Below are 20,012 nucleotides of genomic sequence, written 5' to 3' on the forward strand. Positions count from 1 at the left end.
ATAGTGGGACTTGTTGGCACGAATGATGCCTGCCAGTTGGGTTCCGAGGGCATCCTCTGCTCCTGTCCACAGATGGCTGATTTGGTGGAGACAACTAGCATTGCACATGGGGTGCAGGCTAAGCTGTCTCTTTGTAACATACACAGGGTTGATAATGGCCCTCTGGTTTGGAGCAGAGTGGAAGGTCTAAACCAGAGTCTCAGAGAACTCTGCAGTGGTATCAGATGTGAATTTCTCAACCTTTGCTATTGAGTACAGAATTGTAATGTTTCCCTCAGTAGGTCAGATGTGCACTACACGCAGGAAGTGGCTACTAGAGTAGCGGTGTACATGTGGCAGGCACAAGGGGCTTCTTTAGGTTAGAGAAACCCTCCCTTGGAGTCAAAGATGATTTGCCTGATAAATTAGCCACAGTGTCCTCAGAGAACATTTGTCACAGATCAGATATAGAAAAGCTTACTATGATTTTAGTGAACTGAAGGAGCATCCAAGAAAAGTTCCTGGAATTAGTTTTGCTTACTGAAGGTTATCATGCACTTATAGTATTAAGAAAGTTGGTTGAAATCAGATGTTAATGACAATGCAATTACCTAAGCACAGATTTGAATATTTATTGTAAGAATAGGTAAGTTGCCAGTGGTGTCGGCGTGTTTATTGCAGTACAAAATTCGATAAAATCTAGCGAGGTTATCGTGGGATGAGATTGTGAATTAATCTAGCTGAAGTAGAGTATCAAAGAAAGGTCAAAAAATGGTAATTGGATGCTTTTATTGACCGCGTGGGTCAGGAGCTCTAGTGATAGAGCACTTCAGAAACTCTCAGAATATCGTTAATAATTTTCATTGGGAATGTCATGCTATCAAAACTGGTGCCAGAGAAAAGAAGTCGTGTGACATTGTTCTGAATGTCTTGTCTGAAAATTACTTTGAGTAGATATTTAGAGAACCAACTTGTGAGAGTAATGTCCTAGACTTCCTGGCAACAAACAACCTGAACTTAGTTAACATGGAGGGAGATATCAGTGATCATAAGCCTGTGACAGCATCTATGAAAATTGGTTCAACAAAGAATGTTAAGAAAGGTAGGATAATATTTTTGCTTAGTGAGAGTGACGATACAAATGTCAGAGTATCTGACCAGTCAGTATCAAATATTCAGTGATGAGGACAAAGATGTTAGCAAATGGGAAAAATTCAAAGGCATCATGCAGTATGCCCTAGACAAATATGTTCAGATTAAGGTCTTAAATGATGGGGAAGACCCACCATGGTTTAATCGTTGTGTTATAAAACTGCTATGTAAACAAAGAGAACTTCATCTCAGATTCAAGGTCTGCAGCTCGTGGTCTTGTGGCTAGCGTTGCTGCCTCTGGATTACAGGGTCCTGGGTTCAATTCCTGACTGAGTTGGGGATTTTCTCTGCCCGGGGATGGGGTGTTTGTGTTGTCCTCATCATTTCACCATCACCATAATCATCATCATTCTTGGCAGTGGCTAGATCAGATTGTGTAAAAACTCGACTGTGCAAAAATTGGGACCATGCAGTTGAGTGCCCCACAAACCAAAAATCATCATCAGATTCAAGAGAAGTAAAAACCTAGCTAACAAACGAAAGCTGAACAAAGTGAAAATGATTGTAAAGAGAGCAATGAGAGAAGCGTTCAATGACTTTTACTTTTAAACTTTGTCAACCAATCTGAGTGAAAAACCTAAGAGGTGTTGGTCATATGTAAAATCAGGAAGTGGCTCAAAATCATCTGTTAATTCACTGAGTGACCATACTGGCACTCAAAAGGAAAGTAACAGAGAGAACGTTGAAATACGAAATTCGGCCTTCCAAATTGCTGCACCATGGAAGATCGTAACACGATCCCTCCTTTCAATCATCGTACAAATGTCAAAATGGCTGATATTGAGATAACAGATCGCGGAATAGAAAAAAAACTGCAATCACTTAGTAGTGGAAAGGCGTCAGGACCAGACGAGACATCTATAAGATTCTACAAAGATTATGTGAAAGAACTTGCTCCCCTCCTAGCAGTAATTTATCGTATTGCTTGAGCAACGAAGGGTGCCTAGCGACTGGAAGAAAGCACAGGTCATTCTACATCTACATCTACGTCCATACTCCGCAAGCCACCTGACGGTGTGTGGCGGAGGGTACCTTCAGTACCTCTATCGGTTCTCCCTTCTATTCCAGTCTCGTATTGTTCGTGGAAAGAAGGATTGTCGGTATGCCTCTGTGTGGGCTCTAATCTCTCTGATTTTATCCTCATGGTCTCTTCGCGAGATATACGTAGGAGGGAGCAATATACTGCTTGACTCTTCGGTGAAGGTATGTTCTCGAAACTTCAATAAAAGCCCGTACCGAGCTACTGAGCGTCTCTCCTGCAGAGTCTTCCACTGGAGTTTATCTATCATCTCCGTAACGCTTTCGCGATTACTAAATGATCCTGTAACGAAGCGCGCTGCTCTCCGTTGGATCTTCTCTATCTCTTCTATCAACCCTATCTGGTACGGATCCCACACTGCTGAGCAGTATTCAAGCAGTGGGCGAACAAGCATACTGTAACCTACTTCCTTTGTTTACGGATTGCATTTCCTTAGGATTCTTCCAATGAATCTCAGTCTGGCATCAACATTATATGATCGTTCCATTTTAAATCACTCCTAATGCGTACTCCCAGATAATTTATGGTATTAACTGCTTCCAGTTGCTGACCTGCTATTTTGTAGCTAAATGATAAAGGATCTATCTTTCTGTATATTCGCAGCACATTACACTTGTCTACATTGAGATTCAATTGCCATTACCTGCACCATGCGTCAATTCGCTGCAGATCCTCCTGCATTTCAGTACAATTTTCCATTGTTACAACCTCTCGGTACACCACAGCATCATCTGCAAAAAGCCTCAGTGAACTTCCGATGTCATCCACAAGGTCATTTATGTATATTGTGAATAGCAACGGTCCTATGACACTCCCCTGCGGCACACCTGAAATCACTCTTACTTCGGAAGACTTCTCTCCATTGAGAATAACATGCTGCGTCCTGTTATCTAGGAACTCCTCAATCCAATCACACAATTGGTCTGATAGTCCATATGCTCTTAGTTTGTTCATTAAACGACTGTGGGGAACTGTATTGAACGCCTTGCGGAAGTAAAGAAACACGGCATCTACCTGTGAACCCGTGTCTATGGCCCTCTGAGTCTCGTGGACGAATAGCGTGAGCTGGGTTTCACATGACCGTCTTTTTCGAAACCCATGCTGATTCCTACAGAGTAGATTTCTAGTCTCCAGAAAAGTCATTATACTCGAACACAATACGTGTTCCAAAATTCTGCAACTGATCGACGTTAGAGATATAGGTCTATAGTTCTGCACATCTGTTCGACGTCCCTTCTTGAAAACGGGGATGACCTGTGCCCTTTTCCAATCCTTTGGAACGCTACGCTCTTCTAGAGACCTACGGTACACCGCTGCAAGAAGGGGGGCAAGTTCCTTCGCGTACTCTGTGTAAAATTGAACTGGTATCCCATCAGGTCCAGAGGCCTTTCCTCTTTTGAGCGATTTTAATTGTTTCTCTATCCCTCTGTCGTCTATTTCGATATCTACCATTTTGTCATCTGTGCGACAATCTAGAGAAGGAACTACAGTGCAATCTTCCTCTGTGAAACAACTTTGGAAAAAGACATTTAGTATTTCGGCCTTTAGTCTGTCATCCTCTGTTTCAGTACCATTTTGGTCACAGAGTGTCTGGACATTTTGTTTTGATCCACCTACCGCTTTGACATAAGACCAAAATTTCTTAGGATTTTCTGCCAAGTCAGTACATAGAACTTTACTTTCAAATTCATTGAACGCCTCTCGCATAGCCCTCCTCACACTACATTTCGCTTCGCGTAATTTTTGTTTGTCTGCAAGGCTTTGGCTATGTTTATGTTTGCTGTGAAGTTCCCTTTGCTTCCGCAGCAGTTTTCTAACTCGGTTGTTGTACCACGGTGGCTCTTTTCCATCTCTTACGATCTTGCTTGGCACATACTCATCTAACGTGTAATGTACGACGGTTTTGAACTTTGTCCACTGATCCTCAACACTATCTGTACTTGACACAAAACTTTTGTGTTGAGCGAACAGGTACTCTGAAATCTGCTTTTTGTCACTTTTTCTAAACAGAAAAATCTTCCTACCCTTTTTAATATTCCTATTTACGGCTGAAATCATCGATGCCGTAACCGCTTTATGATCGCTGATTCCCTGTTCTGCATTAACTTTTTCAAATAGTTCGGGTCTGTTTGTCACCAGAAGGTCTAATATGTTATCCCCACGAGTCGGTTCTCTGTTTAACTGCTCAAGGTAGTTTTCAGATAAAGCACTTAAAAAAATTTCACAGGATTCTTTGTCCCTGCCACCTGTTATGAACGTTTGAGTCTCCCAGTCTATATCTGGCAAATTAAAATCTCCACCCAGAACTATAACATGGTGGGGAAATCTACTCGAAATATTTTCCAAATTATCCTTCAGGTGCTCAGCCACAACAGCTGTTGAGCCAGGGGGTCTATAGAGACATTCAATTACCATGTCTGAGCCTGCTTTAACCGTGACCTTCACCCAAATCATTTCACATTTCGGATCTCCGTCAATTTCCTTCGATACTATTGCACTTCTTATCGCTATAAACACGCCTCCCCCTTCACTGTTCAGCCTGTCTCTACGGTATACATTCCAATCTGAGTTTAGGATTTCATTACTGTTTACGTCTGGTTTCAGCCAACTTTCTGTCCCTAGTACTATATGGGCATTGTGACCGTTTATTAATGAGAGCAGTTCTGGGACCTTTCTATAGACGCTCCTGCAGTTTACTATTAGCACATTAATATTGTTATTCCCTGTTGCATTTTGCCTACTCCTACCTTGCCGCGTCTCAGGAGGCGTCTTGTCGGGCCTAGGGAGGGGATTCTCTAACCTAAAAAACCCCCATGTGCACTCCACACGTACTCCGCTACCCTTGTAGCCGCTTCCGGCATGTAGTGCACGCCTGACCTATTCAGGGGGACCCTACTTTTTCCACCTGATAGCGGAGGTCGAGAAATTTGCACCCCAGATCTCCGCAGAATCGTCTGAGTCTCTGGTTTAAGCCTTCCACTCGGCTCCAAACCAGAGGACCGCGATCGGTTCTGGGAACGATACTACAAATTGTTAGCTCTGATTCCACCCCGCGAGCGAGGCTTTCCGCCTTCACCAATTCCGCCAACCACCTGTACGAACTGAGGATGACCTATGAACCCAGACGGCAGGAGTCATTGGTGCCGACATGAGCAACAATTTGCAGTCGGGTGCACCCAGTGCTCTCTATCGCCGCCGGTAGGGCCTCCTCCACATCTCGGATGAGGCCGCCCGGCAAGCAGACAGAGTGAACACTGGCCTTCTTCCCCGACCTTCCCGCTATTTCCCTAAGGGGCTCCATCACCCGCCTAACGTTGGAGCTCCCAATAACGAATAAACCCCTCCCCCCCGTGTGCCTGCTCGGACCTTGCTGAAGGAGCAGCCACATGTCCACTCACAGGCAGAGCGGGCGATACCACACGGCCAGCCTCCACATTGACCCTACGCCTCGTGCGCCGCGAACGCCGCTGAACCCGCCACTCCCCTTGGGGAGAGGGTGGCCCAACCGCGCCCGGTACCCGCGAAGATGTCTCGACAGCAGGGACAGTGTGTGAAGCATGTAACACCCGGGGTGTACCCTGCGACGCACCAGACTCCCCACTGCCGCTACACTCCAAGGCAGCAGCCTGAAGACGGCTGACCGCGGCCATCAACACGCTCAGCTGTTCGCGAACAGTGGCCAGCTCCTCCTGCGTCCGTACACAGCAGTCACACATCCTATCCATCCTAAGGAATCAATTTACTGAAGAGAGTTGTTCAACCTTTAACTAGACTGCTTATTCACTAAACTGGGGTTGCTAGCCACTTCTTGTAGAAAACAATGAAAATTGCACTACCTGTCTCTGGATGTATTGAAAACAAACACTAGCACTACTGGCACTATGGTTGACTAAAGGGACTCTCTCTGACTGTATTCAAAACAAACACGAAATCTATGGAACACTATTAATAGCACCAGACAATTAAAGCTTCCTAAAAGCAAATACACACGGAAGAAGTGACAAGTAAGAAAAATACAGTTAATACTTAAATTAAGGTAGCTCGCTGCACAGCAGATGTGAAGCAGACGACAGTTACGTTTTTAAGAAGGGCCATAGGACAGATGCACACAATTATAGACCTATATCATTTATGTCAGTTTGTTGTAAAACTGTGGAACATGTTTTATGTTCAAGAATGACGTTCTTGGAGAAGGAAAATCTCCACTACAAAAATCAACTTGGAGCCCACAAACAGAGGTTTTGCAAAACTCTGCTCACTTTGTTCCTCGATGAGATCTGCAGTGGTGTAGACAATGACACTCAGGTTGATGCCATGTTCCTCGACTTCAGGAAGGCATTTGACACCATCCTGCACTGCTATCTAGTGAAAAAACTACAAGCTTATTGAGCATAGGATCAGATTTGTGACTGGATTCAAGACTTATTTGCTGACAGAACCCAGAAGAGCATTTCGCTCTTAACAGAACAAAATTGACAGATGTGAAGGTAATTTCTGTAGTGCCCCAATGAAGTGTGATAGGACTGTTACTGTTTACAATACATATAAATGATTAAGTAGAAAGCATCAGATGCTCTCTAAGGCTGGTTGTCTGTAAGAAAGTAGCAATGCCAGAAGATAGTAAAGATTTGCATAATGACCTCCAGAGAATTGATGAATGGTACAGGCTCTGGCAATTGACGCTGAATGTAAATAAGTGTAACATATTGCGCATACATGGGAAAAGAAATCCACTGTTGTATAGCTACACTATCAATGACAAACTGCTGGAAACAGTATCTACCATAAAATATGAAGAGTAACTAGCCAGAGCAACCTTAAGTGGAATGACCACATAAAACAAATAGTGGGAAAAGCAGATGCCAGATTCAGATCCATAGAAAGAATCTTAAGGAAGTGTAACTCATCCATGAAAGAAGTGGCTTATAAGGCACTTGTTTGACTGATTCTTCAGTATTGTTCATCTGTCTGGGATCCCTACCAGATAGGGCTGATAGAAGAGAGAGAGAAGATCCAACAAAGAGTGACATGTTTCATCACGGGTTCATTTAGTTGGCACAAGAGCGTAAAGTATATACTCAACAAACTCCATTGGCAGACATTACAAGAAAGGCGTTGCGCATCACGGAGAGATTTACTATTACTTACTTACTTACTATTACCCCCCCCCCCCCCCCCCCACACACACACACACACATATATGTCTCGTGTAATGACCATGAGGAGAAAGTTCAAGAAATTAGAACCAATACAGAGGCTTACTGACAATCATTCTTCCCATGCAATACAGAGGCTTACCGCCAATCATTCTTCCCATGCACTATTCCCGAGTGGAATAGGGTTGGAGGGCTCAATTAGTGGTACAAAAAGTACCCTCTGCCACACACCATTAGGTGGCTTGTGGACTATGATGCAGATGTAGGTAAGTGCAGTTCAGGATCTGTTGCTGAATTTGGTTGGAAAAATGAAGTTACACTTCTGGATGACGCAGCAGAAATTTCTGCCTTTTTATGCTTACTCGAGTTTGGATGTTGCTCAATGTGCTCTTCCCTCCACAACACACACAAAACTCGATGTTACAAATGGTGCAATGAATATCAGAATTGGACCATGTTTTCTTTGTGAATGTGTACTTAACGACAGAAGGTAAAGTATAAATAAAAAGACTTAGTATTGGTTGATTTATGCATAATTAGTGAGAGTTAATGTAAAATTCTCTATAAATTGCAAGGCATATCCCATAGGCTAAGATACTTATCTTTTCTCACAATGCAGCAGTGAACACACACTTTTGTATTGGCATCTTCAATCTCTCATGGACTGCTGAAACAATGCAGATCACACCTCCAACTGTCACTAAGTCACTGGAGAATGGAACTGAATTGTAGTGAAGCACAGGAAAAAAAAACAATGCCAGCAGTGTGGCCAATTAGATGACTTGTTTTTCATAATGAATGTTGTCCATTGGTAACATAACTTTTGTTCTTTGCAGTTATAGACACAAAGCTTTAAATATTACTTAGCATAGCATAGAAAATAAAAAATAAATGCTACTTTCTAAAATAATGGGACAAAGAGGCATCCCACCGAAATATATCAGAACACCGGAACTGTAGGTTGAAAAATGGTACTGTCCTGTCCAAAGCAGGATGTCTGATAAATTTAAATTACTACACAGTGACAGAACAGTATGCCATTTCATTCATTAAGGTGTAGAACTGTGCATATAAACAGTGTTTAAGGAGAATAAAAGGGTCATTTTTTATGAAATTACAGTATTTCTCTGTGGGTAATTTGGGAGTGTGGTGTTTTTGAGTGAGTAGTTTGGCGAACTTTGCTGCTAGTTGCAGGAATTGAGGAGAAGGACAAGGGAGGAAACTGCTCAGGAGATTTTTCATGCAAGGCCACTGTAAAAAATTCATGGCAATTTTACCTGGCCAGTTCCCTTTTGTTTTGTGGTCAGTAAGTTAAAATAATCTTGTGTTAACTGGGGTACTTGGCTACACAAAAATGTGTGTCAAACTGATGCTGAAAACTTTAATCTCATGAATGGAAACTTCTGAATTAAGCTCAGAAATTTTATAATATTTTATTTGTTTTGGAAGGATTGTATGAACTGTGATCCTGATAGATGAAATCAGAATGCCCTACAGAAGTGTTACCTGAAAACAATTATTGCTTTTATTAACTCATAATTCTCAAAAGCATTTTTGTTCAAGTAAACGTCAGTTAACTAAACATTTTTTAAATAAAATATGTGCGCTGGTTTTTGTCTTAAGAATATGTATTTTACTGAGTAATAACCACAATGTTCAAAGAGTATCGTGAAAAGTGAAAAAAAAAAAAAAAACATATTAGTGTAGTTGAAAGCATTGTGTGTTTTGGGAAGTAAGTAGTTTGTGATCTCAAAAGGAGGACTACAGTGAGGAGTGTGTAAATGTTGGTGAGAAATTCTAGATCTTGTAGAAATGACTTTTCTTAGGAAGTGTGTGCTTTTCTTTATGATCAATTTGAAAACTGTCCAAGCTTCAATTTTTCCAGTTAGTCCAGAGGACTGCAGTTTAGTTACAGATGGGAATTTGGATTGCTGTATTGTTGTTTGTTTCTTTTTCTAGAATAGAAAGAAAATCATATCATTTATTACAGTTTGTTTTTATGTTCTTGAAACCTTAACTTCCATTGCAGCTGGGAGTTAATGCTTGCTTCATTTGTAGCTTTCTGTAAGTTGCATTGGTAGAGTTAAATGATGGGCAAATCTGGGAGTTCAGTTCCGATGACTTTGAAGTTCCCGAGGTAGCTCTGGGCGTGCTTCAGCATCTACTGTTAGTTGTGATGGAACATTGTGTATCATGGAGAATGGGGCCATGGTTTAACTTGTTGAATCACAAAGCTACTACGCTGCTGACACATGTCTACCCAAATCTTTAAGACTGCTTAGAAGATCAGTTGTGACACATTTAATGTGCAACATTTTACACATGACTGCGACAAGAATACGATCAATTTCAAAACTGATGCTTATCGCAACTTGGTTATTCCGTTGTGTTAAACATAAAGAAAATCTACAATACTGGCTACATGCAATGTTCTTGAAATATGCAACAAAATGTGTCTGGTCTGTTCTATAATGGTTTATTTAAACACTTTGATAAGTTTTTCAGTTTAACAAGAATAAGTGAGGAATATTTTGATGAATTATTACAATTTATAAAGGATCAGTTAGCTGGGATAGATGCCAATTTTCACCAGAGCTTGGTGTCTCAAGAAAAGCCATGGCCTCCATAAACCTTTGAGGCATATGGGTAGAATTAGTTTCTTTATTTTTGCTGTAGGGGAAAAGTACTAAATGGTTGTAATACTGTGCTTGGCACATATGTATGCAAACTAGATTAATAGTTAAATTATGTTAGTCAATAAGGATGGTGCTGAAACCTTCAACCATGTGCTAGAACCTTATAAAGAGGAACTGCAAGTACCAGATCATTATCCACCATTTACAATTGCTACAATACGTATGTCATATGTATAAGGGTGATTCATTAGCCTTAACCTATAGGAAAAAGCTGTAATTAGTGGAGATGGTGTAAATACAGAGAGATGAACACATGCTACAGATGTGCTTTAATCCTACTAACAAAATATTACATCATTGGTCAATGAAACCTGAAAGTTAACAGTACGGTGCTATTGCTGTCCCCAGTCAGTTGTTCGGTTGTGTGTTTAATGCAGAAGGTGTTCAAACTGACAGCCAGCCTGCAGGTGACACATCTGAATACTGTGATGGGCACTGCTGGACACTGACCCTAGTGTCCCTCTTGGTATTTCTCTACAGGCTCTGATGATAATCTTCTGCATGTCATTTAATGTTTTTGGGTTATTGGTGGACACTATAGACTTGAGTTGTCTCCAAAGGAAAAAGTCCAATGGCGTCACGTCTGGCGACCTAACTGGCCATTCCACTGGACCCTGTCTGCCAATCCAGTGTCCAAGAAGATCCTCATCAAGGAGTCAGCAGGCCTTTCATCTGAAGTATGGTGGTGTGCCATCCTGCTGGAAGAAAAACTTACATCTTGGTTCGAGAGGCAGATCAACCAAGTAGGGTAATAATGTTTCCTCAAAGTGATGTCTATAGTGTGCACAGTTGAGCATGCCATTATAAAATATGGGACCAATGAGGACATCCCCATGTTTGCCACACCACACATTTAACCTAGGGTTGGTCTGAATGTACACCTCAACAGTGAGATGGGGATTGTTGTTTGCCAAATAGATACCAGTATGTTTATTCATCCTCCCATCAAATCGAAACTAGCTTCATTGCTGAAGAAAATGTCAGCTTCGAGGTTCTGCTGGTGTGTGCATCTTTCTTCAAACTTCACAGAATGGCACCTGTTTTCCAGTAACATAACGATGGAGTTCTTGCACAAAGTGAATTTGATAGGGATAGAAATAATTAAACAACAGTATCCTGGACACACAGGCTTGGCTTATGCCCACTACGCCTTGCTCTGTCATCTGTGCACTGAAGCCAAAGGCAAGCTCCTATCTTGTTTAAGTCAGATCTGGTTTGATGGGCAGTACCCCATAACTTGGAAGGAGGCAATACTAGTTCCATTTTTGAAACCAGGTAAGGATCGCACCGACCCTGAAGTTAATGGGTGTAGCCCTTACCAGTTGTATGGATAAGACTAGAGTGCATGGTCAACTGCTGCCTCATCGGGCTCCTCGAATCCCAAGGTCACCTGTGCCACTCAAAGTGTGGTTTCAGGTGCTACAATTCTGCCTATGACAACTTAATTCCACAGGAGATGGCGATATAGGTTCCTTCATACACTGAAACCATTTGGTTGATGAATTTTTTGGCCTTGAGGAAATGTATTACGCCACTTGTAGGAAAATATCCTTTGCCGTTTCATAAATGGGTACTGTGTGGATGTCTACCACCTCTTATTCAGTCCTTCCTTGAGGAGCAGTACTTCTGCGGTCCTGTTGGTGATGCCTTGTCTGATTGCTATGTTCAGGAGAGTGAGGTTCCTCAAGGCAGTGCACCTAGTGTTACATTGTTTGCAGTCACTATTAATAGCATCTCATCTGCAGTCATGGGCCCTGTTAAATGCTTTGTTTGTAGATAATTTTGCAAATTTCTACTCTTTCTACAATCTTATGACGATGATGAGGCAATGGCAGATGACCATCAGGAGGCTGTAAACTTGGGCCAATAAAACTGGTTCTAGATCCTCTCTAGAGAAAACTGTGTGACAATTTTAACCATGCTCATTGAAGTTTTACCCAACCATAACTCACAATGAGGGACAATATTTTACATTTTAAGGACACTGTCCAGTTTTTGTTCTTACTAGTTGACTTGAAATTAAACTGGCTGCCACACGTGAAAGCCCTGTGAACAAAGGGGTTTAAATTGTTGAATGTTTTGAAGTGTCTCAGCAGAAAGGCATGGGAAGCACACAGGTCCTGTCTCCTACAGTTTTATAGGGCATTTATTATATCACAGTTAGATTATGGTTGCGTGGTATATTGATCAACCTGTATTTCCTACCTCTATATGTTAGACACTGTCCACCATGAGGGAATTTGGATATCAATTGGAGCTTTTGGACCACTCCAGTTCACAATCTGTGTGCAGAGGCTGGCGAACCACCACTCTGGATTCGGTGGCAACTCCTCTTGGCTCAACAGCCCCTGAAAATCTCAGTGTTGCATCACTCATTGGCATTTAGTGCAGCGGTCCACCCCAACTTTAAGTAGCTGTTCAGGAATCAGCCCCATGCAACCAAGCCATTTAGGATACATGGTACTGATTGTCTCAAGGACCTGGATATATCAGAGCTCCAAAGACACAACCAGGGATGGAAAAAATTGCTTTCTTGATGTCTTCAGAGCCCCAAAGTGATTTTAATCTTGTTGCAATACAAGAAAACTTGTACTCCAGATTATGATTTTTGCAACTCTTATTTTCTTCAATTTTAAATATGTATTACAGTCTTATCATTGTTTATATGAATGGATCCCAGCAAGAGAATACCCCTGGTTGTTAATCTGTTTCCCATATAGGGTTTTCGAATTGAACCTTCAGAAAAATTCTGAAATTATGATGCAGAGCTATATGGCAGTACGACGGCACTGGAGTGGATTCACAGGCATCATAGTACAAGGTTTCTTGTCTATTCTGACTCACTAAGTGCGCTGCAGGCAGTCCATCAAAATCCAATAGACCAGTTGATTTAGCTTATCCATGACCCTTACAGCAGGTCCAACACTGTGGCAAGGAAGTGATCTTGGGTACCTGGTTACATCGGGATATAGGGAAGCGACATAGCTGACAAAGCAACCAAAGAAGCTCATCAGCATGATAGTGTATGTTGGTGTGATATTCCCCTGCAAGCCATGATCTCATCATCTGAAAGACAAATCGTGTCCTTGGGAAACTGAATGGTTGGAGGTGGCAGAAAACTAACCATGGTCACTCAAATCAATCACACAGGCATGGTGGACTTCATGCCAATCTTACTGATAGCAAGTCACCAGACTGCACATAGTTTTCTTCTCCGGCAGGAGGATCAACCATTTGGTGAAATATGTGGTGTGTGCACCATTCTCACTAACACTGATCCCATTGTAACACAGTTCAAAAATTTTGTGAACTGTTGGGCCTCATCTCTGATGTGCTTGGGAGGTAGGCGGACTTTTTCTGTGTCATCAGTCTTCTGACTGGTTTTATGCAGCCTGCTACGAATTTCTCTCCTGTGCCAACCTCTTCATCTCAGAGTAGCACTTGCAACCTACAAACCTCAATTATTTGCTGGATGTATTCCAGTCTCTGTCTTCCTCTACAGTTTTTGCCCTCTATAGCTCCTTCAAGTGCCTTGGAAGTTATTCCGTGATGTCTCAACAGACGTCCTGTCATCCTGTCTCTTCTTCTTGTCAGTGTTTTCCATATATTCCTTTCCTCTTTGAGTCTGCGGAGAATCACCTCATTTCATTCGTTACCTTATTGGTCCACCTAATTTTCAAAATTAGTCTGTAGCACCACATCTCAAATGCTTCGATTCTCTTCTGTTCCAGTTTTCCCACAGTCCATGTTTCCCTACCATACAATGCTGTGCTCCAGATGCACATTCTCAGAATTTTCTTCCTCAAATTAACATCTATGTTTGATACTAGTAGACTTCTCTTGGCCAGGGATGCCCTTTTTGCCATTGCTAGTCTGATTTTTATGTCCTCCTTGCTCTGTCTGTCATTGGTTATTTTGCTGCCTGGGTAGTAGAATTCCTTAACTTCATTTACTTCTTGACCGTCAATCTTGATAAGTTTCTCACTGTTCTCATTTCTGTTACCTCTCATTACTTTCGTCTTTCTTCGATTTACTCTCTGTCCATATTCTGTACTCATTAGACTGTTCATTCTATTCAGCAGATCATGTAAATCTTCTTCACTTTTACTCAAGATAGCATTGTCATCAGCCAGCGAGTCATGTCATGGATATCCTTTCACCTTGAATTTTAATTCCACTCTTGAACCTTTCTTTTATTTCCAATATTGCATGTTCAATGTACGGATTGAACAGTAGGGGCGAAAGACTACTCTCTGCCTTACACCCTTTTTAATCCGAGCACTTCGTTCTTGGTCATCCCATCTCTCCCTGTAGCTTACCCCTATTTTCCTCAGTTTTGAACATCTTGCACCATTGTACAGTCTCAAATGCTTTTTCCAGATTGATGAATCCTTTTGACATGTATTTATTTGTCTTTAGTATTGCTTCCATCGTCAACCCCAGTGTCAGAATTGCCTCTCTGGTGCCTTTGTCTTTCCTAAAGCTAAAGTGATCATCATCTGACACATCCTCGATTTTATTTTTCATTCAGTTGTCAGCAACTTGGATGCATGAGCTGTTAAGCTGATTGTGCAATAATTCTAGCACGTGTCAGCTCTTACATTCTTTGGAATTGAATGGATGATATTTTTCCGAAAGGCAGATGGTATGTCGCCAGACTCATACATTCTGCACAACAACATGAATAGCCATTTTCTTGCCACTATCCCCAATGATTTTAGAAATTCTGATGGAATGTTATATATCGCTTCTGCCTTATTTGATCTTAAGTCCTCCAAAGCTCTCTCAAATTCTGATTCTAATACTGGATCCCCAATCTCTTCTATATCCACTCCAGTATCTTCTTCTATCACTTGAGACAAATCTTTCCCCTGTAAAAGGGCACCCTCCTCTAACATTACCTTTATTCAACAGAAGTTATCAATACCAAAAATACTTTCTTCCTTTTAAACAGGTTAATTGTTGTGACTCGCTGATCTTTCAAAGTGCCACCATGCAGTTACGTGCGTCCTATACATGCGGCGCTGTCTGCCAGCCATGCAGCAGCAGCGCCACCTAAGCAGCCAGCCAGCCAGCGGCTGCTAGACTTGGACTCAGTTATGATTTGACTGTTAAAGTGTACACACGTCTCACTCTATTTACTTGATCTGTGACTTTCATGTATTGTGTCATCCTTGAAATATATTTGTTCAACTTGAAGTTATAACAATTGGTGACGAGATAGTGAGTTTTCTTTTCCATCGTTGACCCACATGTTTCCATGGCTACTTTAGAGCAACTATTGCAAGGTCTCATAGAACAGCAAACGCTTCTCACAAATGCGATTCGTGATTTCGTCGCGGCATCAAATGCGGGACATCTCTCGTCATTGTCTCTCCCTACTTTTCCTCCTTACGACGAGATGGCGGAAGACTGGTCTGATTACGAAAAACATCTTCGACAGCACTTATTGGCATTTCATGTCGCGGATGAACAAACATGTAAGTCTCTGTTCCTTTCATGGATTTCACCTCAAATGTATCGGTTGTTGTCGCAATTGGCTCCTTTGAAAGATCCTGTGTCTTTGTCCTTTGTTGAAATGTGCTCACTTCTGTCCATCTATTTTCAAAAGCAAACACATGTGGTAGCCTCTCATGTTGCCTTTTATTGTTGTCAAAAACAACCGAATCAATCCTATCACACTTGGGCTGCTAAACTTCACGGCCTCAGTAGAAAGTGTCATTTTGTTACTGAAGTTCACAAAGAATCCTACGCTGATTCCATAGTACGGGATGCTATTAACCGATCGGCACCCAACAAAGAAGTTAGGCAATGTGCCCTTCAGTTGGCAAATCCGACTAGATGAAGTCCTATCCATCGCTCAGTCTTTTGAAATTTCTCGTGCCGCTGGAGTGCAAATAGAGGCACGGGGCGACGTTGGGGAAATACAACCTCTGTGCAATGTTGACGAAGCTTGTGGTGTGTCCCCATCAGCCGATGTGGCCACAGTATGCTCCCAAGTGCAGCCTCGGCCTAACCGTAAACAAACCTCTAAGAAACTGCAGCAAAACCCACGGCAACTTCCTTCATGTCTGCGGTGTTTTACTAAACATTCATGAGAAGATTGTCCACAACGTTGGGCCATGTGTCACAAATGCAATAAAAGGGTCATGTGTCATCCATTTGCAAATCCGACCGCATACATGATGTTCATGACCGTGACGCAGATTCTGATTCTGTGTTGTCTGTCAATTGTACTTCTTCCCTTTCAGGGAAGTTATTTCTCACTGTCCAAAGACTTGGTCGAGATGTTCGCATGCAGGTGGATACTGGTTCTGCTGCCACTATCATCAATTCTGTTTCTGGTCCTTAACACGCCTTTTGGCCTCTATCAATACCAACGATTGCCATTTGGGGTTGCCAGCGCCCCTGCTCTCTTTCAGCGATTCTTGGAACTATTATTGCTCACTGTCCCTGGGTGTATAAATTACCTGCATGACATTGTTGTCACTGGCTCCACCACTGACGAACATCTTTAAAATCTCCGCACAGTTTTTCATGTCTTACAGACTGCCGGTCTTAAGTGTAATCTTCAGAAATCGAAATTTTTTCAGGCATCTATCACGTACTTGGGGTTTCAACTCTCTCAGGATGGTATTCGTCTGCTTCAGCAAACTGTCGCTGCGATCGATGCCCTTCCTCGCCCTACATCTGTTAAGGAACTGCAGGCCTTCTTGGGGAAAATAGCATACTATCACGAGTTTTTACCGTCTGCTGCTTCGGTGGCTCAGCCATTGCATCGCCTGTTGCATAAAAACGTGTCATGCGATGCTGCTTTCCAGAAATTGAAGACTATGCTGAAACAAGGCCCCATGCCTGGCTACTTATCGACCTGGCCATCTTGTTCTTGCCATGGATGCCTCTCAATACGGGGTTGGTGCATTCCTTTCGCACCATTTTTCTGACGGTTCTGAACAACTCATTGCTTATGCCTCCAAAATGCTCACGGATGCCCAACAAAAGTATTCTCAAATTGAAAAATGCTCTTCATAAGTTTGGTGTTTTTCTCTATGGATCTAAATTTCATCTTGTTACGAATCACAAACCACTTGTTTCCTGTTTCATCCCTCAACGTCACTTGCCGACAAGGCTGCACATTGCCTCCAGCGTTGGGCTCTTTACTTGTCTTGTTTCAATTATGAGATTCATTTCCGGCCGACAGCTCAACATGCGAATGCTGATACACTGTCTCGCCTTCCCGTGGGTCCTGATCCGGCATTCGATAGGGATGAACTTTTGTGTTTCCACCTGGATATTGCCAAGCAGCGGGTTGTGGACGGGTTCCCCATCACCGGGGACTGGCTGGCAGCTGCTACGGGTTCTGACCCTACCCTCTCCCTCTTCTGTATTCAGAAGGGTTGGCTACATCATCTGTCCGCTAAGACTTCTGATCCATTGTGGAACTACTATGCTTTGCGTTACCGCCTCACGGCTAGGGATGGTGTTACCCTCCTTTCCACCAAAAATGCTGTAGTACCTGCGTCTTTGCGTGCTTTGGTCTTGCGCCTCCTTCACCAAGGGCACTGGGGTGTTTCGCACAAAATCTCTGGCGCGCTGTCACATGTACTGGCCTGGCATCGACTCTGAAATTGCACACATGGTCACTGCCAGTGGCTCTTGTGCGTCACAGGCCGCTGCCCCGAAGTCATCTTTGTCACCGTGGCCTTCGCCTGCGAAGCCCTGGGAGCGTATTCATGCTGATTTCATGGGACCTTTTTTAGGTACTTATTGGCTTCTCGTTATTGACGCCTACTCTAACTTTCCTTTCATTGTCCGTTGCACGTCGCCTACCACCGCGGCAACCACCAATGCTCTAGCTCGCATTTTCTCTTTGGAAGGCCTTCCCTCTACTCTTGTTACTGATAATGGTCCGCAATTTGCCTCTTCTAATTTTGTGGATTTCTGTGCCTGTCACGGCGTCATGCATGTCACGGCCCCTCCGTTCCATCCACAGTCAAACGGTGAGGCTGAACGACTGGTCCGCACATTTAAGGCTCAGATGAGGAAACTCCTGACTTCTTCTGCTGCTGATGCACTTCTCCAATTTCTGGCTTCTTTTGTGCGGCCTTCCACCTCACGGCCGCGGGTGCCTTCGCTTGTCCGGTTCACTGCTGACAACCTTGTATGGGTACGGGGATATGGCAGGCAGCCAAAATGGAGTCCTGGTCGCATCTTACGACACCGTGGCTGACGCCTGTATGAAATCCAGACGAACACTGGTGTTGCAGTGCATCATTCGGACCAGCTTTGGCCTCGTGTGCCAGCAATGCCTGTTCCGGATGCCACTACACCACTTTCGACTCTACCTGACGCTCGGGATACTGGAATCTCTCATTACTCACAACGCAGTCCTCTCACCATCATATCGGTGCCAGCACAAGAACTGACACCACCAGGAGATGTGCCCATGCAGGAACCAGATGACCATTATCTGTTGGAGCAACTCTACTTGCCTCCTTCTCCTATGGATGCGGACACATCGCCTGTGTCTCCTTTTATAACAACCGGACTTGCCGCAACGGGCAGATTGGTGCATGGGGCCCCAGCAGATTTGACCCTCATGTCTCCTGTCATCTCAACCCATTATCATCGGGGACACTTCCGTTCGTACAGGAAGCCTCCTCCTCGAGACTTAACGGCCAGTCAAACAACACCTATGGACATTAGCAATCTACAGGCCACCTCTATCAAGACCTGTGCAAAAAATTCAAAGGGGGAAAAGTGTTGTGACTCGCCGATCTTTCAAAGTGCCGCCGCGCAGTTACGCGCGTCCTCTACATGCGGCGCTGTCTGCCAGCCATGCAGCAGCAGTGGCACCTATGCGGCCAGCCAGCTAGTGTACACACGTCTCACTCTGTTTACTTGATCTGTGACTTTCATGTATTGCATCTTCCTTGAAATATATTTGTTCAACTTGAAGTTATAACATTAATATTATCTAAGCTGTTTAACTAAAAGAATTTCATATTATTTTGTATATGATGTATTATATCTCAGGTTGAAATGTATAAAAAGAAATGATTTTATTACTTTATTACAATTTTATTGTGTGTTAACCCTGTATGTACAGTTAAAATTACTTTTCTTTTAGAAACATTTGAAATTAAAAAATATTTGGTACACTAAAAATTCATATTATTAATTGTGCAATCTGAAAATATTTATTAAATTTATTTCTGGATTCATTTATGAAATAATAACATAAATTGGTGGAGATTCTTCTTTTGTCAAGAAAGCCTGTGAACTCTCTTTGTTTTGTAAACTCTTTGGAACATTGTTAATACCGCAGAATGAATTAGTAGTGGGCTTGTGCTAGATGGAATCAGACATGTTTTTATGTTTGTCAATAACAATGTAATTTTTGGTTTCATGAAAGTGGAAGGTATAAAGACAATGTGATATAGAAAAATATGATAGAATAAAAAAAAAAACGTTACAAGAACAGAAATTACACAGTTGGCCTACATAATGGTTATCATGTCATCTGGTAACCTACAAAGTCAAAAAAATTTCAGCCTGAAGAACCAACCACTAGACGTGACGAACTGGAGCCAACTACAAGAAAATGAAGATAAGTAAAAAAGTTATTTGTACATCTTACTCCTCTCGAAACTTATTAAAAGAAGTTAATTATTTTGAAAAGTGACAAGCAACAAACAATGTGAGGGAGGGTAAGATAACACCCCTCATAGAGGCCTTCAATGTACTCTTTCCACCTATACACTCTCTCCTCTGCATTTAGCAGTGGGATTCCCATTGCACTCTTAATGTTACCACCCTTGCTTTTAATTTCACTGGAGGTTGGGTTGACTTTCTGTATTCCAAGTCGTTTCGACAATCATTTCCTTTTTGATTTTTTCATATTTTCATGCAGCCACTTCATCTTAGCTTCCCTGCACTTCCTGTTTATTTCATTTCACAGTGACTTGTATTTCTGTATTCCTGAATTTA

Source organism: Schistocerca cancellata, chromosome 4, assembly GCF_023864275.1.
Source record: "Schistocerca cancellata isolate TAMUIC-IGC-003103 chromosome 4, iqSchCanc2.1, whole genome shotgun sequence".
Taxonomy (NCBI): domain Eukaryota; kingdom Metazoa; phylum Arthropoda; class Insecta; order Orthoptera; family Acrididae; genus Schistocerca; species Schistocerca cancellata.